At 42.6% G+C, this 24,259-nt stretch overlaps 1 pseudogene; it reads right to left on the minus strand.

Moving 5' to 3' along the window:
• Positions 1–21,911: 21,911 nt before the first annotated feature.
• LOC119038789 (probable ATP-dependent RNA helicase DDX5) lies at positions 21,912–23,671 on the minus strand (annotated as a pseudogene).
• Between the last annotated feature and the right edge of the window lie 588 nt (positions 23,672–24,259).

The raw sequence follows: 24,259 nt of genomic DNA on the forward strand, positions 1-24,259 counted from the left end.
GTGCTGGAAGCAACCTAGGTGCCCATCAGTAAATGAACAGATCCAAAAGCTGTGGTACATTTACACAATGGAATTCTATGCAGCAGAAAGAAAGAAGGAGCTCCTACCCTTTTCAACAGCATGGATGGAACTGGAAAGCATTATGCTGAGTGAAATAAGCCAGGTGATAAAAAACAAATACCATATGATCTCACCTTTAACAGGAACATAAATAACAAAACAAACAAGCAAGGAAAATAAACCCAAAGACACTGAAACAGAGAACAGGCTGACAGTGACCAGAGGGGAGAGGAGAGGGAATTTCAGGGGAAAAGGGAAGAGGTTTACAAGAACAAGTATAAAGGGCACATGGACCAAAACTAAGGGGGGTGGAAATGGAAGGGAAATGGGGAGTACTGGGGGGGGCTGGGATGGGAGCAAAATACAGAAAACTGTACTTGAACAACAATTAAAATAAATTTTAAAATATGTGTCTTGGTGTGGGCCTCTTTGGGATCCTCTTGTTTGGGATTCTCTTTACTTCCTGGACTTGTACATCTATTTCCTTCACCAGGAAATGTTCTTTCATTATTTCTTTCAAATAGGTTTTCAATTTATTGCTCTCTCTTGTTCTCCCAGCACCTCCCCGATGCAAATATTGGTATGCTTGAAGTTGTCCCAGATGCTCCTTACACTATTCCCATTTGGAGAGGATTCATTTTTTTTTTTTTTTGCTGTTCTGATTGGTTGTTTCTTGCTTTCTTAGATTCCAAATCACTGATTTAATCTTTAATTTTGTCTGCTCTACTGTTGATTCCCTATAAATTATTCTTAATTTAAATTAGTGTATCCTTCATTTCTAGATTTTTTGTTGTTGTTTCTATGTCCTTTTTTATGCTGAAGTTCTCTTCAAGTTCATTGACTTTTTCCCTAAGTTCATTGAGCATCCTTATAACCAGTGTTTTGAACTCTGCATCTAGTAGATTGTTTGTTTCCATTTTGTTTAGTTCTTTCCTGGAGTTTTGTTCTGTTCTTTCATATGGGACATGTTTCTTTGTCTCCTCATTTTGGGAGCTTCCCTGTGTTTGCTTCCCTGTATCAGGTAGAGCTGCTACATCACCCAGGCTTGGTAAAATGGCCTAATGCAGTAGCATCCTGTAGGGTCCAGGGGCACCAACCCCCATTTACTTGAGGTGTACACTCCAGGTGTACCCTTGTGTGGGCTGTGTATACCCTCCTATTGTAGTTGAGCCTTGAATGCTATTGGCATAAGAGTGGGAGGGTTTTATCCACATTTCAGTCAGCTACAAGAACTAGTTGAGATCACCATAGAGGATCAGCTGTGCAGGGGCCACCATAGTGAACAAGACTTACTTCGGTAGGGCTCTGGTACCCACTGAATCTGCCCCTTGAATGTGGTGTTTGTGGAGGTGTTTGAGTGGTGCTTCGTTGTTATCTGAAGCTGTATACCAGGTATGCTAGTTCTGGGGCCTCCAGAGAGTTGCAAGCCAATGTCAGTTGCTGCCTGTGTTTGGCCTCAGGCTTCTCAGCGTGAGCCACAAAGCTATCTGCAGATGGCTGCTACTTGTGCTGGGCTTGGAGGTGACCAGGTAAAGCCAAGCTGCAAACCAGTGCTGGCTGCTGCTAGTGCTGGGCCTGGAGCCACTTAACTGGGGTTCCAGACCCATAACAAGTGATATGGGGCAGGCTGAGGCCAGATGCTGCTTGTTTGAGAGAATTTAGCAAAATCTGAGGTATGAGACAAGACAGGCAATTTGTATGGAAAAGCACTGGGAATAGCTTGCGCGGGCTCATACATTGGGTGGCACAGTGTCTCAGAAAATCACAAGGATGGAACAATTTGTTGGCCAGGTTAAATAAAACACAGATATGGCATCCACCTGAGATCTCTGTATGAGAAGGGGTCAGAAAAGGAACAATGGCCTCTGCCAGCACTGCTGCCTGAGAGAAAGATGCTCCCACAGCAGCTCTTGGTATAGTACCAGACAATTCAGTTCCTCCCATATGGCCCTGGCTTCTTTTAAGCTTGAGCCCCAGTGCTGGAGCTCAAAGGGAGTGAGTCCAGAGTAAGTCCATGAATGGGCCCTTTAAGAGGAACTGCCTGGGACTTCAGAAACATTCTGTCTCACTCAGACACAGTATGCACTGGTTTTTACAGACAGAAGCTATGGGGACTTCTCTTCCTGGTACTGGCATCCTGGGTTGCTTGTTATGGGTCTGGAACCCCTTGCTCCTCAAGGGAGACCTCCAGGGCTCAGATATCCCTCCCAATTTTTAACTGCCATATGTGGGTATGGGACTAGCCTATTCCATGTCTCTGCCTCTCTTTCCAGTCTGTATGTGCCTTCTTCTTTATATTCTGAGTTGTAAGACTTCCTTTCAGGCAGTTTGGAATGATGGTTGTTCCGTAATTTAGTTCTAATTTTGATGTGGTTTTGGGAGGATATGAGCACCACATTTACTTGCAGGCCCATGTTGTCCAGACACCTAATCTGATTTTTTAAATGTATCATATTTCCCAAGTGAAAATAGACATTTGATTTTTATGACAACTACAGAAAATGAAGTAGAATATAAATCCTAGATTTTCCCTTTGCAACTGTCTATCAGTGTAAATTCTGAATGACAGTAATTGCCTATAATGTAATTATATCCTGGAGAATGATAACATTTTTATTCAGATCTCACAATACATTGTAAAAATGTTGATTAAATTAAAATCATACAGTTAGAAATGGTTAATTTACAAAGGAAGTAAAAGAAATAAAGATTTTTTCTTAAATGTTTTGCTATCCTAAAATTATTTTAATTTTATTTTTTCAAAGTAAATATAGAGTAACACAATAGTAGTCCCTGAATTAATAAAGTGAATTTTGTTGCAGCTTTAGTTCTGACTTCCCAAAATACAAATAAACTATGTTAAATTCTAGGAGCACATGTGGGTTTATGTGTTGATTATGTATCATTAATAGATGGTCAAACTTACTAATTTGACAAGTTATTTTCATCTTTGGGTTGGAAAATTGTGTCCACAACAATTGCATATAGTACATGTGAATATCACACATGTGGCCACATGGACTGTTGATATAATATGCATTTTTATGTTTCCAACTTTAATTCATTTTAGACTCTCAATATACTCTTTGGACTAAGTTTCTGGCGACAAATATCCCAAACCTCACTAACTGTATCCTTCACTAGCTTTTTCTAGCTGGTCTATCAGCCTTCTCAGCAGGTTTCCCTGCCCTGGCCACTTCCTCCATCAGTTGTCCCTCTCCTACAAGGAGCCCCTGAGCTGCCCTGTCCTAATAGGGCATTAACACCACAAGCAGAACACTCACTTCAGCCACTTGGGGTTCAGTGAACAGGGTAGACCTAGAGGGGAAAAAGAAGATTCAATTAAGCAGAAAGCCTTGCTGAACCTCTTCAAGTTGTGTTTCCATTACAAACATTATTTTCTCTCAGTTTTGTCTTGCTATCTATTTTTTTACCACCAAGTTTGCTCTCCACTCTCTGATTTACACAGTATTGCTATAAAATAAACATCAACTCATGGCTGCAGACCTTTGTTTCTCTGAACACAACTCAGTTCTAAGAATTATCCTCAGAGGTGGCCAGTCGAGTTGGTGGGCATGTGAGCTCAGAATAAGTAGACCCAGATCTCAGTCTCAGCCTGTCACTACTAATGTGAACTCTTTTTTCCTCTTTTGCAAAACAAGGAAAGGAGTACCCACCCACGCCCACTTGAGGAATAACTAAGGTACTGCAGTGTTTGCCACAAGGCAAGTGTCCTGACTAGCAGGTCATTGCCTCATACGTTCATTTAGAGGTCTGAATGACATTTGCACAAGCACTTTGTAAACTGTAAAGTCCAGTAGGAACTTTATATTAACAACCTTTTATGACTGCCAGGAAGCGAAGAACCCAGAAAGGGTAAATTTCTCTTTCAGTCCCCAAGTAAATGTCATATTTCTTCCAGGAATCATGCCCAAATACAGGATGTTAACCTGCATTGTCAGCAGTGAGGGGAGCAGCTCTGGGGATGCGGAGCCGAGGCAGAGGTGGGGTGGGGTGGGGTGCAGCAGGGTCCTCTGCCTTCCCACCTGATGGCCTGAGGCTCAGTGCCCTGATCTAGAAAAACGTCAGAGTCCAAGGGGTGTAGAGTCCTCTGAGCGCCTTGAATGAGAGGCCCAGAGCAGCTTCCCCAAGGAGCTGACCTTGCTGAGTGGTCTTCCAATCCTGCATGCTGACTCAGGTTTCACCTGTAGAGAAGGCTGCTCATTCCCTGGCCTCACCAGCATCCCTAGGAACTATAGAGGGCAGAAACAACCACAGAGAAAATAGCACTGGCAGTCACAGCCCTTGATGAAGACATTATTTACACGGGGCTTGATGACTTCCCTCTCCTATTAAGAAACAAAGAATAACAGTCTTCCAAATCTCTGTTGTTGGCCAGGGAAAGTACGAGAATGGGGCTCCTTCCTCAGGACCTGACCAGCCGTTCATGCTGCTCCCCAGGACTTCAACTTCCAGACAAGCTCCGGCTGGTGGGAAAGCCAGCCTGGAGCGTCTCCCCTTCCTTCTCTTTGACAGTGACCCAAGTGTTCCTTCTTGCCCGGTCTGCCTCGCTCAAACTGTGCTGCTGCAGTCCACGTCATGCCACCAGCCTCTTTCTGTGTGGTTGACAAACTGCAGTTTCACAGATGAGTTACTACATAGCAATAGCTTCCTGCCAGAGGACGGTCATGTCTCTATTTCTGCCTCTAGTGCAGCATTGAGGCTAGAACAGTCATATTTTGCAATAGTTTATACGCTTAGTCACCAACCCAGCAATCAGAAAGTGCTCTGAAAGCTGTAGTGTTACCCAAATATAAGGTGATTTCATTATTGTGTCAAGTCTATTGGAATATGACTGATGAGCTCAGTCTGCTGCGTTTCACAATCTCATTCCCCTCTAAAAGTATGTGCTGTTAGAGAGTACAAGGTGTGAGCTTACTTTAAAGTGCAGAACTTAAAATCATTTTATTTTTAGAATTTCACAACAGCCCTTGGATAATTAAAGACACCTGGGGTGTCCTACAACCAGGCCTGGGAATCACTGATTTAACCACTTGGAAAGTAGCATAAAGCAGGAGCATCCAGGTAGACTTGAAAATCTAGCTTGAATTTTTTTTACAACTCTGTATTTATAAGCTAGCCACCATCACCACTTTTGTATTTGTTCATTTGGCTTAGTTAGGTTTGGCTTACTTTAGTTTTGCTTTGGAGGCCTAGGAACAAAGGCATAGGAAATTTGATACACACAATTCTTCCATGTTTTTTCAGTCCATTTGTCAGCTTGAGACGGGGAGTTTGCTTTGTCTGTTCCCTCCCAGCCACTTAGAGTTACACATGAGTGCAATCTTTATTTGTTTTAATCCTCAGAACTGTGACGGCTCAACTCCCCAAGGCAAAGCCTGAGCCTCTTGCTGCTGGAATTCATGTACTTTTACGGAGTGTCAAGAAAACCATTCCAGGGACTCACATACAGGAAGGTGGGGTGTGGTAAGATATATTTGTAGCGCCAGGTGGAAAATCAATGGAGCGCCCCTGGTTTCCAATGTCCTATCCCCTCTGTCCCTCCCACCATGGAAAAAGTCCAATTTTGTCTGCACCAGGCCCAGAAATAGAGCCAGTATCCAGAGATTCCATACCATATTAAAGTTTGGTCCTTTGGAATCTGCATGGTCTGCTGCAGACCATAGGTGGTTGCTTGACTCATATAGTTTGTGTGGAAAAAGAACTCACCAGCACACAGATGAGTGCATATTATTGAGTGAGGGAGAGAGAGCAGGGTGAGGGGCTTTGTTTTAGTTAGGCTCAGGTTATATTATCTTGGGCTTGGGAGAAACTAGGTGCTTTTTAAATTAACCATTCAACTTCCCAAGCTATCAAGGGCTTCTGATGGATCCACCCCCTAACCAATCTATTTCCTAGATTTTCCAGAGTCCTGTGTCCATTTATCCAATTCAGTCCTCTTCCAAGGCTAGACTGACAGGCCTCTAGGGTAGTTATCTTGGCTCCTACTGCATACTTGCTTACCTCCCGCTTTACTGCTCTATCCCTACCCCAGTGACTTGTGGGGAACTATGAGTGGTTCCCTGGGGAGTGTGTGAAGTTCTAACTTCCCAGGGAAGCAAACAGGCTCAATGACTGATTCAGCTCTCCAGCCCATTAAGCTCAACAATGTCCTATTCCCTTTGTTTCCTTCCTTGATTAATACCTAGCTACCTACATATGCTGACAAACCCACAACCCAAGTGCTGTGAGTAATTAACCCAACAAAGTGGACATGTCCAGGGAATGAGGCTTGTGTCCAGTTGTTCCAGGCTTCGTGCCAGTATTTTTTTTTTTAGCTCAGATTTCTCTTCTTAACAAATCATGATTTGTTAAAAATCTCTTTCGTGATTTCAAGCGTGGGTCACCCTGGGCACTCCTTGGTCAGTCCCGGCTCCTGTGAGTTCTTCCTTTCCTCAGTTCTGTCCGCCTTTTTGAGCCTGCACTATGAGGGTCATGGCTACAGGCCCCCAGCTTCACTGCCTGGGTGGGGGACCATGGTGGGAAGCAGCAGGAGCTGACACCTCCCCAGGGGTTCTCTCTGGCCATGTGTGTGCAGTGAGTCCAGGCCTGCCTGGTAGAGCCTCCAAGATCTGGGACCTGGGTCCCTGGCTGCATCCGGGTACTCACTCTGCACTGGGTTCAAGGCAATCTGAGGCAGAGAGGAATTCTCCCCGCTTCTCCTCCCAGCCTTTTTCTTTCCTCAGAAAGTGGTTTTATCATTTGCAACAATGTTTTCACTGTGGAAGCAGTTTTCCCCAATGTTCCATCTGTTTCCACAAGTGCAATTTCAACAGATAAGACACACTGTACATCAGTGACAAACTTACCAATGTTTTAATTTATGAATAAAAAAGTAACCATGAGATGAAAGAGGCTAACTAAACTAACAGTGGTTGATTATTTCACAATATACATATATCAAATCACTATGATGTCAGTACCTAAAACTAATATAATGTAGTGTGTCAATTAGATCTCAATTAAAAAAAAAAACAATTATATGTGCAGTTCCTTTGGAAAGTCCTCCCTGGCTCTCCAGAAGGCATTCAAAGTGTTTCTGCAGCTCCTGGCTGCCCCTGTGCACCACTATCCACGGTCTAGTGAAGGGGAAGCCAGGTATGCAAAGAGACCTCAGACTACCTGTGGCCAGTTACCTTCTGTGTGTCCCTTTTCATCGGTAACACAGACCACTGGGCCAGTGCTGTCTCCTAGAGCTTTCTGTGGTGAGTGGGCCTTTCTTCCCACCCCATTAGGCTTAGTCATCACAGAGGTCTTCACACCATTGTGTTTGGTGTGAGCTTTAGGGTCAGGCTGTTTGTATTCTTGTTTAGCTCCAACTACTAGAAATATGTACCTAGGCATTGCAACTTCTTTCATGGACACCTGTGCCTGGCAAGACACTCAGCTATCTAAGCACACAGTGCAATTTCAGATTACTGCTTTTAGGATAATCAAGTTCCAGGTTTCCAAATATCGATATAGATCTGGGTCTAATAGAGGAAGAAGGACATCTGGAATATGAGCTGAAAGTAAGACCCTGGAGAGGAAGGCACCCACCTCCCAAACGCCATTGCCTACCTTCGCTGAACTGTACTCAGAAAAATGGCTACTCTGCATCTCTTAAAATGAAGAAGTAAAATACAAAACAAACCTTCAAATAATTTTCTATCTATCCCATGTGAAAATGACAAAAGTACTTGACAATGCTAGAAGTTGGCTCCATTTAAAGATCAGAAAGCCCTTTTCTTTTTTATTCTTTTTATTTTTATCACAGTAATGTGTCTACTCGGCTTCAAAAAATAAAATTCGAACAGCCCCATGTTGTGTAAACACACCTTCCCAACATAGTGTTTCAACTTTTATGGTCCCACACCCTCAGGGACATGTGAGGTGGGTTCTGCCATCCCCAGGAGTTTTTCACTCCTGTGGTTTGGAACTGAGTGAACAGGACAGGAGACAAGTGTGGATGTGTGTTTTGCAGATGCGGTTGTGGTGGGGAGGCTGGGCCTGCCTTTGATAGCTGGGCAGGGACCTAGGGTAGCCACGTGCTCATGGAGAGAGGCAGGCACTTTGTTGGTGCAGTCATGTTTTGGGAACTGTCATGGAAACACAGCCCCAAGTCTCCCTTGCAGAGCTCCTTGTTATTCTTGGAGCCACAGCTATTCCTTAACAAACCCCTTTATTCTTTAGAGTAGATTCTGTTGTCCCAACCAAGAACCTCAACAATAATAGATTATGTGTTTTTTATGAAAGACAGCAGTCCCACACTAAGCCCCACTTCCAGTGGCAACTCTTAGAACCAGTTTAGCTGATGCTTATGGTATATTTTAACTTTGGATCCAATGTTTCCACAAGGTTTTGTGAACTTAACACAACTATCTATTCCTATTTCTCTCTTTCACTTTCCTAACATACCTCCATGGTTAATTTTCCGAGCAAAATAATCTATTGCTCTCATTTCCACATAAGGTCCAGCTCTCATTTCCAACAGTACTGTCAATGTCTACCCAGGGTGAGAATGTGCACAGTTTGCCCCAGATGGTACAGGTGTTTCAGAACAGACCTGGGAAGGGGGTGGTGGTGAATGATATACTATTACTGAATGGACCTACCCTTGTGCTCTGAGGGTCCCCCAGCCCGTACTAGGTTCATCTTGCCCACCACCAGGGAAAGACATCTCTCAGTGCCAGAGGTTGGTGAAAAGGAAAGGGATTATTTATTTAAAGAGTTATACAAACTTAAAAGTAATGACTTAATGTCTTCATTGAGATCCCAAAGTCCTTTAGAATACCCGCAGACACACACAGTCCTTCTTTCCCCTTTGCCTAGTCCAGGGCACTGTATTTCAGAAAAAGAAATAGAAGTGGTTTTTCTCTGCCCAAGCCAAGTGGTCCCAAAAAGATGCTACATGGCTGCTGTGCCTGGATTTAAATCCCAGTGCCAATCTTCTTCTGCCACACCATTTCTGACTCCTCCCACAATTGGCCATAGCTGCCAGCATTCCTGTATTTTTCTAGCTTTACTGGGCTGCCACAGTAAGTCTAGGCAGGTGTGGCCCTGTGGTGTGGAGCCAATCACCTCCAAGCTCTTACCAGGCTCTGTAACCAGGGGGAGTTGCCTCCCAGTTACATCCTAGGTGGAAGTCACTTCCATTCCTCTGGCTCAAAGCATGGCCACAGCTATTTAATACATCTATGAAACCAGTTAAAGGTTATAGATATGTTAAATGACCATTCTAGAGGTTACTGCAAAAGTGTTGCTATTCAAAACAGCTCTCAATGGCTTTGCTCCATGTGTCCCATCCCCCCACTTAGACTTGTGGGGGATGAGAACATCATATATATATATGATGAGAGTTGGACACCGAATTCTGGACCCCATTACAAATTCCTACTTGGGCTCCCCCACTTGGCTGCACCCTGTTACACAGGTACAATGAGAACACAGTTTCCAGATTCCGAGGGGCTTGCCATCTTTCATGAATACCTATATAGTTTTTGTGTATTTTTAATATATATGTGCCATGAAAAAAAATAACAAGGTAATCACTAAGCATGTGAGACAAAAATCTGAATTTTTTCAAACAAGCTGATGGCATCTAAGTTACCACCACAGACTCTAAATATTCTCTAATTTAAGGGCAGTTTCCACAACTTTCAAATGATTATTAAAAAATCAGTGATATAAAATTGCAATTTTTTGAGCTCCTAATTTCTTTCATTTTCCTTTAGGTTTAATATATTTATTTTTCTATTTTAAGTGTATTCTATTGATTATGCTATTAAAGTTGTCCCATTTTTTTCTCCCTTGTATTCCTCCCCACCCTGTGCCCTGCCTCCCTCTAGCACCCCTCTCCCCCCAGCCTTAGTCCATGTCCATGGGTCATACATATAAGTTCTTTGGCTTCTCCATTTCCCATACTATTCTTAACCTCCCCCTGCCTATTTTGTACCTGCAAATTATGCTTCTTATTCCCTGTACCTTTTCTCCAACTTTCCCCTTCCCAGCTGATAACCCTTCATGTGATCTCATTTCTGTGAATCTGTTCCTGTTCTAGTTGTTTCCATAGATCGTTTTTGTTTTTGTTTTACGTTCATTTGTTGATAGTTGTGTTTGTTTTTATTTTATTGTTCATATTTTTGGTCTTGTTTTTCTTAGATAAGTCCCTTTAATGTTTCATATAACGAGGGCTTGGTGATGATGAGCTCCTTTAACTTGTCTGGGAAGCACTTTATTCGCCCTTTCATTCTAAATGAAAGCTTTGCTGGATAGAGTCATCTTGGATGTAGGTCCTTGCCTTTCATTATTTGGAATACTTTTTTTCAGCCTCTTCTTGCCTGTAAGGTTTCTTTTGAGAAATAAGCTGATAGCCTTATGGGAACTCCTTTGTAGATAACTGTCTCCTTTTCTCTTGCTGCTTTTAAGATTCTCTCCTTATCTTTATTCTTGGCTAATGTAATTATGATGTGTCTTGGTGTGTGCTTTCTTGGATCTAACTTCTTTGGGACTCTCTGAGCTTCCTGGACTTCCTGGAAGTCTACGTCCTTTGCCAGATTGGGGAAGTTCTCCTTCATGATTTGTTCAAATAAGTTTTCAATTTCTTGCTCTTCCTCTTCTCCTTTTTGCACCCCTATAATTTGGATGTTGGAACGTTTCAGCTTGTTCAAGACATTCCTAAGCCTTTCCTCATTTTTTTGATTCCTGTTTTTTCATTCTGTTCTGGTTAGATGTTTACTTCTTCCTCCAAACTGTTGACTGGAGTCTCAGTTTCCTTCCCTTCACTGTTGGTTCTCTGTATATTTTTCTTTTTTTTCACCTTGCATAGCCTTCATTTCTTCTATTTTGCATTCATACTTGACCATTTCTGTGAGGATTCTGATTACCAGTGTTTTGAACTCTGCATTTGATAGATTGGCTATCTCCTCATCACTTAGTTCTTTTTCTGGAGTTTTGATCTGTTCTTTCATTTGAGCCATATTTCTTTCATGTTATGTTTTAAGCTCCAAGAGTCCCAAAGAAACTGGACCCAAGGAGGAATACAATCTTAGGTATTCACCAGGGTGGGGCAACCCACTTTACTGCATTGTATCCCTATATGTGGGTGTGGGGTCAGAGAGGGCTACATGCTTGCTTGGCTCTCAACTGGCTTTTAGTCACTTCCCCCGCTACCCACAAGTGCCCTTCTGGTGCTTAGAACTAGGTGGGTGGGCCTGTGTACATCCTAGGACCCTGTTGGTGCCTCCAATGGACTCTCCTAAGAGACTGGTAATTTCTCCCACCACCACAAGCCCCACAGGTTCTTACAACCAATGGTTTTGAAGCTTTCTTTCTCCACACTGGAGCCCTGGTGTGAGGTCTTCTTGCTCCTCAGTTATTCCTCTTGGTTTATCCTCACTCAAACATGGGACCACCGGGTCTACCAGTTGCCACCTCGCTGCAAGTCCTCTGTGCCCTGGCTGCCCATCTCTGCCCCTCCTACCAATCTGGATTAGTGTTTCTTCTTTAACTCCTTGGTTGTCAGACTTCCATACAGTTCGATTTTCTGGCAGTTCTGGTTGATTGTTGTTTTTAAATTGGTTGTTATCCTTCTTTGGGTTGTGGGAAGAAGCAAAGCATATCTACCTATACCTCCATCTTTGCCAGAAACCTTAATATATTAATTTTTACTCATTGATTATTTTATTAATGTAAATATTTTATCACTATTTATTTAATATTTATTGCCAAATGTTAACTCCCCCCACTTTTCCCAGAGAAGGGTGTGTTTACTTCCAGACTTTCCTGTGGATTGTGACAGCTAGTCACCTGGGTAGAAGGCAGAATAACACAGTGGTTAAGGATTGGGCCCTGCTATGAGGGAAACCGAGTTAGAATTCTTACTCTGTTATTTAGTAGCTAAGTGATCTTGGGCAAGTGCCCTGGGCTCTGAGCTCTGGCCATCCTCTTTCCAGCCCATGGATGTGTGCTCCTAATGTCTGTCTCATTGCATCATCCAAGTGAAACACCTAGCTAGTGTCTTGTATGTTGTAAACCCAGAATACTGGGTCCCAATCATCCCACCTTGCTGACCACCAGCAGCTGAAGCTCAGAGAACACTTGTCATTCCAATTCTCATGAAGGAATTATGACCTTTTAGCTTGTATATATATCATACTTAAAAAAAACTTTTAAAGACTGATAGCTTTCTAGAAAATAGCCCTTAAAAAGCCATGTGCTATATATCAGTGATGAAAGTAAAAAAAAATTAAGAAAGTTATGGTTGTTGACTAAGAAAGTTAGAATTTGGAGTAAATTAAGAAGAGGAATGTTAGCTGGGTGTTGCCTTAGAGCAAGGATGTGAACAAATTACTGCACACTCTGCCCTAGAAACAGAAAAATAAACAAAGACACAATTTGTGGAACTGTTCTCAGCAAAACTATGAATGGTACAAAAACTGAGCAAGTGAGAAATATCACTGGAAATTAGAACTCTAATTATCTTGAAGGGTGAGGACATCCCAAGGATCATGTGAAGTGTGTGTAGCTAGGAATCGCAACAAATACTTTCTTAGCCAAAATTTAACTGCACTATAAAGTCTCAAAAAATACTCCTTGAAAACCCTCTTCTAATGACTGAGGAAATTGCCAGAGAATGAAACATCCTTAGAGGCTGCATCAAAAGCACATGGAGGTCGGGGAGGAGTGAGTACAGCTGACCCGAGCACTGGACCACTGCCCAGTGCCACACCAGGAGCAGAGTCTGCACACCAGCTCTGCCTGTGGAGCTGCCCTGTCCCAAACTGCCAAGGGCACACTGCCTTCACCACCTATCCCTTGGCTTTCTGTCAACCTCCCCTCATCCCCGCTCCATACAGTGGTGTCCCTATCACCCCCTCCCTTTTTCTGTGCTTATTCTCGGAAAAAGATATATGACAAACTCATTGACACTCGTGTGTGTGTCAACACTGTCACCTGCTCTCTAGCAAAGCCTAAACTGTAGTCATAATTATAGAGGCATACAGTAATCCAGGCTTTTGTTTAAATTTTTCCGATTTTTATTTATTCACAACCAATCAGTTTTTGTGGAAGTGCATGTCATGTGGCAGCACTTGGCTGACCAGAAGACACAAGGAGAAGACTCTCTGAGGATGAGGGATTGGAGTAATATGTCTATAAGTCACAGGATACCGAAGACAGCCAGACAACCACCAGAAGTCAGGGAGGGGCAAATTTTTTTTTAAAAAAAGCCTTTTCCACATCTTTCAGGCAGTGTGGACCCTTTGACCCTTGGACTTTGGGCTTTCAGCCTTCAGAACGGTCAGAGAATAAATTTGTGGCACTTTGTTACATCAGCCCTAACAAAACATCACAGATTTTGGTATATTATATTCTCTGGCTTACACCAGCCATGAAGCACAACATGAGACATTAATAAGCCACAACGAGGCAACGTCTTTGAACGCCATGTTGGTGACTACCATGGGAAGACAGCTCTAGTTACATGGCCTCTCCGTGAAAGGAAGCACATGGCCACATTCAAAGCACAACTGGGCAGAAAGTCACTGCCCAAGCACGGGCCTCCTGGAGTTAACAGGGCACCTGGCAATGAGAAGTGACTCAGAATTTATTTTGAATCCTGTTTTCTTAGATGACACAGCTCTCTCTGAGGACTCTGGCCCAGACTCTACTGGGGACTTACCTACTGGCCAGCTCAAAACCTCAGGACATGAACTCCATCAACACCTGCCCCAAGCAGACTGAGCCCAGTGGAGATGGTGTATTGATGGGTAGGGGGTGCCCAGAACCACTGCAGAGTTATTCCTACCTTTCTAACTCACTCACAGCTTAGGATAACAGGCTTTCAATAAAAGCAGCTGGCTTTATGAAAATAGGGCCTCTGGACTGATAGTATTTCACCACATTCCTTTCTGAGCTGGATCCAGATGCTGAGGTAGCAGATAGATTCGTGTTAAGAGGACTGGCGAGAGTAGCGGTGAAGGGGTCTAGGGCCCGGGCAAGCTTTGGAGACTACTCTGGCTCAAGCTGGATTATTCTGTAGAGTTGACACAGAAAACACTTGAGAAGACAGAGTCTTTTGCTGAAGGGAAGTGAGGCAACCCAGGTGAGCTGTATGGGGAAAGGGTGAGTTCTAGGCAGAGTGGGAACCTGTGGAGAAACAAGGGGCTAAGGCAGGAGACCAGAGTGCAGACACTGTTTTGAAAGTGGGATGCCAGGCAAGGTGAAGCACAGTGGTCAGAGGGAGCATACAACAAAGTGAGCATCCTGGGGCTTTACCCCTTTTGGGTCCTGATATGTGGCCCAGGCTGGAGGACTGGTTTAAAAAAACAGGACCACACCAGAGAGCAAGAGAAATGGGTAGCTCTTGTCTCCTCTGTAGAGCTAAAGAAAATTCTCCCATTAAATCTGAATCTCAGATCAACAATGAACAATTTTTAGTATCAGTATGAAAATATTTCATGGAACATAAACTAAAAAGCTGTTCATTGCTTGTCCGGAATTTCTGTTTGAGTGTCCTGTATTTTTACTTGCCAATGCTGGCAGCCCTATGCTAGGCAACAAAGAAGGTACCTCCTTCAGCCACACACTTCTCATCAACACTCAGTAAATATCCACATACGGGAGAAAAAGTTCAGGATATTCCTGCAGAGAAAAGCAGGAATATCTAAACAGGCAGAAACATGGTAAAGTAAGCTTTTCTTGCTCTCTCAAACAGCTAGAAGATCATGGCAATCACAGTCCTTAAGAAATTGAACCCAGCTGTGGCTGGTGTAGCTCATTGGATTGAGCGCAGGCCTGCGAACCAAAGGATCACAGTTTGATTCCCAGTCAGGACACATGCCTGGATTGCAGGCCAGTTCCAGGCACGGGACACATGAGAAGCAAGCATACATTGATATTTCTCTCCTTCTCTCCTTCCCTTCCCCTCCAAAGATAAATAAATAAAATCTTTTAAAAACAAAAATCTTAAAAAAAAAAAAAAAAAAAAGAAATTCAACCCAAATGTCCTTTTTTCCCCGACCATATCCTAGTGAGTTGCAGGACAGTTTGACTCCTTTTATGATTATTACCCAAAGACCCCCACCTTGCTATGCCAGGATCAGGGTTGGGACAGGCCCAGTGCAGTTTTACCCAGAGCTATTATAAGGAAGTCATTATGAAACAAAATGAATCTGTTACGGTTGAAAACTCTAGTGCTGACTCAAAATATTTCTAATGTGCAGAACTAGCTGGCAAGCTGAAAGCCTGAGGAAACAAAAAGAGCTCTTTGGCTGCTTTGAAATGCCCCAGATCCTCCAAGTGCAGCTTTCTTTTCCTGCTGTGAGCTATGTTCCAGCAGGCAGGGCGCCAGGCCCAGCAATTCTGGGGGGATGTGTTGGCAGACATGGGGCTTGACCTTGACGGCTTCATTTGCAGGACCATAAGGGCTGAGAAGGAGGAGGCCTGGTGGGTGTTGGAAGGCCAGACGCCTGTCCTGACCTCGCAGTGGTGCTGCGGAGCTTCACCGTGTGTGTCTGCCCCACTCCATCATCCACTCCCTGCAGCAACCCTGTGAGTTTGGGACTGTCTTCTCCATTTTACAGAGGGAGAATGGAAGGCTTCCTAAGCCTCCCAGTGGGTTAGAATTCAAGCTCAGCTATTTTTAATTGACATTTCAGTTATTTATTTATTTTTTGCATAGGCAATATACTCACATGGTTCAAAATCCAAAATGTACTTAAGGATATGGCATAAAGTTGGCTTCCCAGGCCCTAACCTCCTAGCTCACCTCCAAGATGATTGACATTCTCCATTTCTTATAGGTCCCTTCAGAGAGATTTTGTAAGTATATGTTTTTCTGCTTTTCTTTATTTAGACATATGATTCCGTTGTTTGACTGAAACCAGACTCTTTCAGTCTTGGTCTAGTAGTCTTTCTTTTTTAAAAAAGTATTTTTCGCATTGTAAACTATAGTAAATTTAATAAATTAAAGTAAAATAAAAAGAATAAAATATCACCTCTTGTCCTCATCCCCAGAGGCAACTTCTATTAAGTTTCTTGTATTTAACCCCACCTTCTTACATGGCTGTTTGTAAACAACTTTGTGTACTCTTCTACTATACCACCATCACCTCTGCAGACAGAATTAGGGACAGAAAGACAGTGGGAAGAAAACGAGAAGAAACAGGAGCAAAAATTTGTCCAGTGGGCATGGAGGCTACTATGGGAGCCAGAAGATATCAATTCAGAGAGGAATCAAACATTTATCACCCTTTTGGGAACATTTTATTTAGAGTTCCAAGTACCTACTCTGTGGGAACACAGACCATATAATAAAATAGAGAGCAGGGAAAAGCACATCAACAGACCATTTCAACACTATGTGATGAGTGCTAAGACAACAGGAAGCCTGAGGAACAGGAGAAGCCAGGGGATGGGGTGGGAGTCAGACCTGGTGCCCTGAGACAGTGACACCTGACCTGAACTGACCCACCAACCTGGAAGGTCCATCCAGGTGCCCATTAAGAAAGGCAGTGGAGAATTGCAGATCCTTTAATATTGTAGCAAGAATAGCAGGAGACAGGTGTGCGTAAGAAAGGAATCTTGGCTTTATCCCAAGGGTAAAGGGAATCTCTTGAAAGTCTCAAAACAGGAAATTGAAATGATTGGATTTGCACTTTAACAAAGACCAAATCTGGCTGTTTGTGGGGGCAGGGGTGGGAGGCGTGGTACATTAGCAGTGAATGCGCTTGAAGGCAGCCTGGTGACTAGCTTCAGCTCTAGATCTGCTGACTTTCAACCATAGAGCCAGGATGACTAAACCCAGATGGTGCACACCAGACTGTCACTTGCCCTATTGGAATGGACTGTGCTCATCTGTACATAGAGAACTTTGCAATCCCCTTCTTTAATCTATTTGTTCTGGTCCCCTCTCCCTCCTTATAAAAAAGCCTCTGTCTCCAATGAGAGGTGGACATGGCTTTGTGACATGAGTCTCCCATCTTCCATATGGCTAGCATCTGAAAATAAACCACTTTCTTCTACATCAGCACCTGCCTCTCAAGTATCGGCTCTTCTAGCAGCAGGCAGCTGGTTCTGCTTTTGGTTACACGACAACCTCCCCCAAACCACCCTGTGTGCTGGCAGTAAAGTTTGCTCCTTCTCAAAATTGTCACCTAGGATTTATCTGTGGGCAGGCTAGCTTTGCTCAGTAATAGTTACAAAGTTAAAGACTCCTTGAAGGCAGAGACCAAATCTCTGGAATTTAAAGGAATGTTTGTTGGTTTGAAATGAGTGCCCACCGGGGAAACCAAGTTCAGAGCCAAGAAAGTTTGTGAAGTATAGAGAATCAGGCAGACATAGGGGATTCCGTGGAATAAATAGAATCAAACCTGTGGAAAGACCCTGAAAGCAGAAAGGATTAGCAAGAGCATAGAGGCTGATGCACTGCGTTTAGGCTCCCTGTTGAGTGCTACAATCCCTCAGGATGTGGAAACTCCATAAAAAAGCTGAGATTCGTAGACACTGCTAGACTCTGAATGGAGCAGGACCAGGGGTAAGGTCTTTGGGAAGTTCTTGGAGTCAGACCTTCAACCGTATGTGTTAGAGAATCCAAATGGTTTCATGAAATGCCCTACAGTCACAAAGGCCTATCCCGGAGGTCAGGAAATCTTAGAATCTGGAGTAGATCATTCACAGGGAAAGAAATGGGAACTCAAAAAGAGTAAGATCATTGTTAAGTGTCACATTGTCACTCTCATTGTCACGAAGCAAATGTGGGACCAGGTTTCAAGTAGACAACTGTCATCACTGAGCCTCTGTGAAACCAGGCCCTGGCCATAAGAGATGGTCCACACAGGTGAGGTACTTGCCCTGAGGGGCATGTTAGTAGGGAGACTGACAATAAGCAAATGAGAAACCCTGGGAGAGAAGAGGCTCCCATCAAGACAGTGAGTTGAAGATTCAGAGATGAGAAGGGATCCAGAACATAGGACAGATGGGAAAAGGAACACCATCTTTACTGCAAGGAAGAGGAGGAGTAGTGGGGGAGTGGGGAAGCGGACAGGACTTCGGTTTGGGGGCGAGCAAAGGAGGGCACCTCCATCCCAGGGCTTCTTTGTGTGGCATGTTCCCTTTTCTTCAGCTCAGGGTAGGCTCCTCCTCATCACTTCATTGTTACTTGAGCCCATTTTTTCATCTCACAACACATAACTGTAATTCATTATCATCACTTCAAAGAATACCATTTTCATTGCACTTTTTATGTGAATCTAATCTAATCTATCCATTCTGTTGTTGATAGTCATTTGGCTTCTATCCAGCCTCAGGCTGTTTATATAATGCTGCTGGTATGTACATTCTTATATATCTCATTTAATTCCTATAAGCACATTTGGGGGCTATGTCTCTAAGAGTAGAATTGCTGGGAAACAGAGTATGCATATTTTCAATTTTGGGAGACAGCACCACAGTTTCCCAAAGTGGTTGTTTTGATTTATGGTCACCAGTAATGCACACAATTTTCAGTAGCTTCACATCCTGGAACAGTCAGTTTTCTGACATTTTAGCCAATCAGGTGAGTGGAAAATGGTATATTATTGTGATTTTAGTTTTCATTTTCCTAATAACTGATGAGAGTGAGCATCATTTCATGTTTATGGACCATCTGGAATTCTACTTTTATAAACTTTAATCAATCTCTTGCCAATTATTCTGTGGGGTTATTTGCAGAACTTCTTTTACTCTCCCATATGTAGTCCCTTTATCAGTTCAAAATGCTGCAAGGCTCTTTCCCAATCTCTTTCGGCATTTTGTATTCTCCTGATAGTGCCTTTTAATAAGCCTGATTTTAGTGTAGGCAAATATATTAGTCTTTAAAAATATTTAGTGTTTAACTGAAGGTCATGAAAATATTCTTTCATATTATCTTCTACAAGTTTTATTGTGTTGCCTTTCACATTTAGTCCATTACATATCTGGGGCTAACTTTTATATGAAGTATGAGGTAAGAGTGAAGTTTTATTTTTTCTTATGAATGGCCAGTTGTTGTGAGACCATTTATTTAAAAGTGCAGCTTTCCCCCACTACTCTGCAGTGACACTTTTGTTATCATCAATATCCACATATTCAAGTGTCTGTTTTGGGGCTCTGTATTCTGTTCTATTGCTGATTGTTATATGAGTAAGTGTTGACAACGTTGTATGAGACTAAGTCTTGGTACTTGAAAGAGCAAGATTTTCCACTTTGCTTTTCTTCAAGGGAGAGACTTAATTAATATTGGTCATTTGCATTTCCATATAACTTTTAAGTCAGATTGTCAAAAAAAATCTGTTGAGATGGAATCACACTGAATCTATACCTCAGTTTAGAGAGACCTGATACCTTTAGAATACTGAGCCCTCCAATTCATAAACATGGCATAACTCTTGCTTTATTCAGTTCTTTTTGGTTTTTTGAAATATTTTATAGTTTTCTACATAGAGAGCTTACATTTGTTTTGAAAGATTTGGTTTTAGGTAGTTTATAACTTTTATGTCACTGTAAGTGTTATCCTTTTTTTCAGTCTTTGAATATTTTTTACTGGAAGGGTATGCATTGTATTTTAAGCTACTGTACATTTACTTTTGTGAAAATAGCAAAGAAGTGGACTTCCGGCCAAGATGGAGGCATAGGTAGACATACTGTGCCTCCTCACAAAACCAAAATAAGGACAACAGCAATTTAGAAACAAAACAACAACCAGTACTGATAGAAAATTGAATTGTATGGAAGTTGGACAACTAAGGAGTTAAAAGATAGACACATTCATCTAGACTGATAGGAAGGGCAGAGTTGGGCGGCCCAGCGGTAAAGGATTGTGGCACAGGAAGCAGTGGCACTGGGCACACAAGGCACCCAGGGTGTGCAAGAGGGTGGCGGACAGACCCTGGGCTCACAGGTGGCGGCTGGCAGACCCTGGGCATGGGGTGGCAATGGGCAGACCCAGCAAGACAGCAATTGAGAAGGTAGGCACTATGCACAAGGCAGCTGGCTAACTGGGCAATCCCACATTCGTGTGCAGATAAACCACAAATTGGGGAGCAAGACAGACCGCCCAACCCAGGGGCCCAGCACCAGGAAATAAAGCCTCAAAACACTGATTGAAAACACCTATGAGGGTTAAGGTACAGGGAGAAACTCCCAGCCTCACAGGAGAGTTCACTGGAGAGACCCACAGGGTCCTAGAACACACACAAGCCCACCCACATGGGAATCAGCATCAGAAAGGCCCAGTTTGCTTGGGGGAAGCAGTGGAAGGGACTGAAACCTGATGAAGAGCGGAGCAAGCACCATTGTTCCCTCTCTGACCCTGCCCCCACATAAAGCATCACAACCCAGCCACAGGGTTGCCCAGCCCTGGTGAACACCTAAGGCTCCACCCCTCATATATAACAAGCATGACAAAACAAAACAAAACAAAAAAAGGCGCAAATGGAACAACAGATCAAAGCTCCAGAGCAAATACAACTAAGCACCCAAGAGATAGCCAACCTATCTGATGCACAGTTCAAAGCACTGGTGACCAGGATGCTCACAGAATTGGTTGAATTTGGTCACAAATTAGATGAAAAAATGAAGGCTATGCTAAGTGAAATGAAGAAAAATGCACAGGGAACCAATAGTGATGGGAAGGAAACTGGGACTCAAATCAAGGGAGTGGACCAAAAGGAAAAAAGAAACAACCAAACAGAAAAGAATGAAGAAACAAAAATTCAAAAAAATGAGGAGAGGCTTAGGAACCTCCAAGACATCTTTAAATGTTTCAACATCTGAATTATAGGGGTACCAGAAAGGGAAGAGAAAGAGAAACAAGTGGAAAAGTTATCTGAACAAATAATAAAGGAGAACTTCTCCAATCCAGCAAAGAAAATGAACTTCCAGGAAGTTCAGGAAGCTCAGAGAGTCCCAAAGAAGTTGGGCCCAAGAAGAAACACACCAAGGCACATCATAATTATATTAGCCAAGATAGAAATGAAAAAGAGAACACTAGAAGCAGCAAGAGATAAGGAGACAGTAACCTACAAAGGAATACCCATCAGACTGTCAGCTGATTTTTCAAAAGGGACCTTGCAGGCAAGAAGGGGTTGGAAAGAAGTATTCCAAGTCATGAAAGGCAAGGACCTACATCCAAGATTGCTCTATCCAGCAAAGCTTTCATTTAGAATGGAAGGGCAGATAAAGTGCTTCTCAGATAAGGTCAAGTTAAAGGAGTTCATCATCACCAAGCCCTTATTATATGAAATGTTAAAGGGACTTATCTAAGAAAAAGAAGATAAAAAACATGTATAGTAAAATGACAGCAAACTCAATATTTAACAACCATGCCTAAAACAAAAGCAAACGAAGCAAACAGCCAGAACAAGAACAGAACCACAGAAATGGAGATCACATGGAGGGATAGCAACAGAGGAGTGGGAGGGGGAGAGATGGGGAAAAGGTACAGAGAATAAGTAGCATAAATGGTAGGTAGAAAATAGACAGGGGGAGGGCAAGAATAGTATGAGAAATGTAGAAGCTAAAGAACTTATGACGTATGGATGTAAACTAAAGGGGGGAATGTGGGTGGGAGAGGGTGTGCAGGGTGGAGGGAAATGAAAGGGGGAAATGGGATGACTGTAATAGCATAATCAATAAAATATATTTTTTAAAAATATCAAAGAAGTGCACCATAATTACTACTGCATTGCAGTCATTTCTGCATTTCCCCGGTTTCTTAAATAACAGTCTTGTCTGATCATACACAATGTAAGGAGCAATTACAGAAAGAAGACATTACATATATTTGTAAGGTCTTATTGAGAATATCTTGTTGGCATTGGATAACCAATCATAAGCACAGCTGTACCTGCAGGGCATGCATATGCCTGTTGGTTTGTACCACTGCATTTTTTGAACATTAATTCCACATTACTGAATTGTCATAACCATTCTGGTTTTGCTATTGGATTACTAGGCATAGAACTGGGCTGTATACCAGCAGAAACACATTTACCCAAGGCTTCTATTGGGGTAATTTGCAGCACTATGAACACCATTCCGGGCTTTTGTCCCCAAGTCTCTTAACCAGACTAGAGTAACCTCTCTCATAATTTTGCCTGTCTCTGAAGGTATTAAATTCACTCCTTTTGCCCACATCTATCCATGAGGTCATCCTTCATGCCTCCTCTACCCCTGGAATGAACATCTTTCTTGGACCAACTGAAGCAATTTAAGATTAATTGTTTGATGCACTTCATGAAGCAGAGATAGGGTCAGACACTTGCTTTATTTTATTAGGAGTAAAGAAAGTGTATGCTGTGCCTGTTTTGGTACTGCAAGTAGTTCTTCCAATTTGATGACTATAATCCTCTGAGGAGTTAGGATAGTCATAACTGATGACAAAGTTCACATCTTCCACATTTAGCCCTCTGGAGGCCAAATCTGTAACAATCAAAACAGGAGTTTTCCACATTTGAATTCATTTAGAATAGAATCATGGTACTGTTGACTCTTGCCACCATGGATGGTCAAGGCAGACCACCTGTCTCTCTTCATTTTTGTGGTAGGTTCACCACATTCTCTCATTTTCAACAAAAACAATGGTTTTATTCCCCTTCTCATGATCTCTTCATTCAAACGAGTTTTTCATCCTTTTCTACAGCACAACACACATCCACAATCTGAGGAATTTGTGGTTTGTTTGCACTCAGTTCCAGTGTACGAGTGTTTATATAAATACAGTCTTTCAGGAAATCTTCTGCAAGTTCTTACTTCTTTTGGCCAAGTCGCACTCCACCTTAGGGCTTGCCTATCAGGTCTTATCTGATTGACTTCCAGGTGTTGCTATACAGATTTCCACACCTCTTTCCAAATCATGTCCTTCTGGTCTCTTGGGAGGGCCATCATTGTAGCAAATTGACTACAATCAACACACTTTACAATATTCAGCAGCTACTTGCTGCACCAGTTGGGCTAGTTCCAGAATTGGTGCCAACACCAAGCAAATAGGCCCATCACTTCTCTCTAGGAATGGCCGATGATTGATGTGGACAATGTCAGATAGCAAATAAGACATGTTTTCCCAGATCCAGTTTTTGCTGCTCCAACCATATCCAATCTAATTAGAGCAACTTGAACAGCAGTGGGTTCACTAAAGGTCTGTCTCACAATCACATTCATGGCATTTGCAGGGAAGCTTGCTTCATAAAACTTCAGAACTGATTCTGGGCAGTTGTGACCTCTAACTGTAATTTCCTTGCTTCTTCTGTATGTCTCCATATTTTGCACAGTGCACCTGGCCAAATCAGGATGTTCTTGATAAAAATTATTCTCAAGTGTGGGAGCTCATCAAGATTTCACTTCTTTTAAATTAGTTTCTCCCAAGGGGTTCCAAACTTTTTTCCTAATAGGGGCCCTGATCTACCTCCTCCAAACCGAAGTGCCCCAAACCTTCCACCCTGGTTATGGTCTGGGTCACTTGAATAACCTGACATGGCATCGATGCATGCGGCTGGTGGGAAACAAAGTGGAGAGAACTGGTGCAACAAGCCACTGGAGGTGGTTTCAGTGACAAAGACTTGTGGGAATGGCCACAGTGTAGAGACAGCAATGACAGAAGCCAGAGCTGCTTGCCAAGAGACCAGCGGCAATAAATGAGCTCATAGGTAATATCCTTTTAAAATTCACTTTTCAACCATTTGTGGCTCAGTTTTGGGGTACTGACTTTTTAAAAGCAACTTATTAATTTTAATAATTCATGTGCAATTTCTTTTAGATTTTTATATACATAATACTATCTTCAAATAATGACATTTTGCCCTTTCTTTCCAATTCTTATGTTTCTGAATTTTTAAAAATTTGCTGCACTGGCCAAGAAATGTCACATAGAACATTTCTTGGCCAGTGCAGGCATCATTGCCTTGTTCCTGACATCAAAGGGAAAGCCTTCAATTCTTTACCATTAAGTCTTTGGTTTTCCTGAAGATTTTCTAGGTCTGGCTATAGATTTCTTTTTCAGTTCCCTCTTTGGAATTTGATGGTCTTCTGAAAAGTGCAGCTTAGTGTCTTTTCATAATTTTGGATATACTTCAGCCACACCCCCTCAAATATTGCTTCTGCCCCATTTTCTTTATTTATGAGACTCCAATCAAACAAGTATTTA

Source organism: Artibeus jamaicensis, unplaced genomic scaffold, assembly GCF_021234435.1.
Source record: "Artibeus jamaicensis isolate MK-2021 breed Jamaican fruit bat unplaced genomic scaffold, CSHL_Jam_final contig_515, whole genome shotgun sequence".
NCBI lineage: Eukaryota > Metazoa > Chordata > Mammalia > Chiroptera > Phyllostomidae > Artibeus > Artibeus jamaicensis.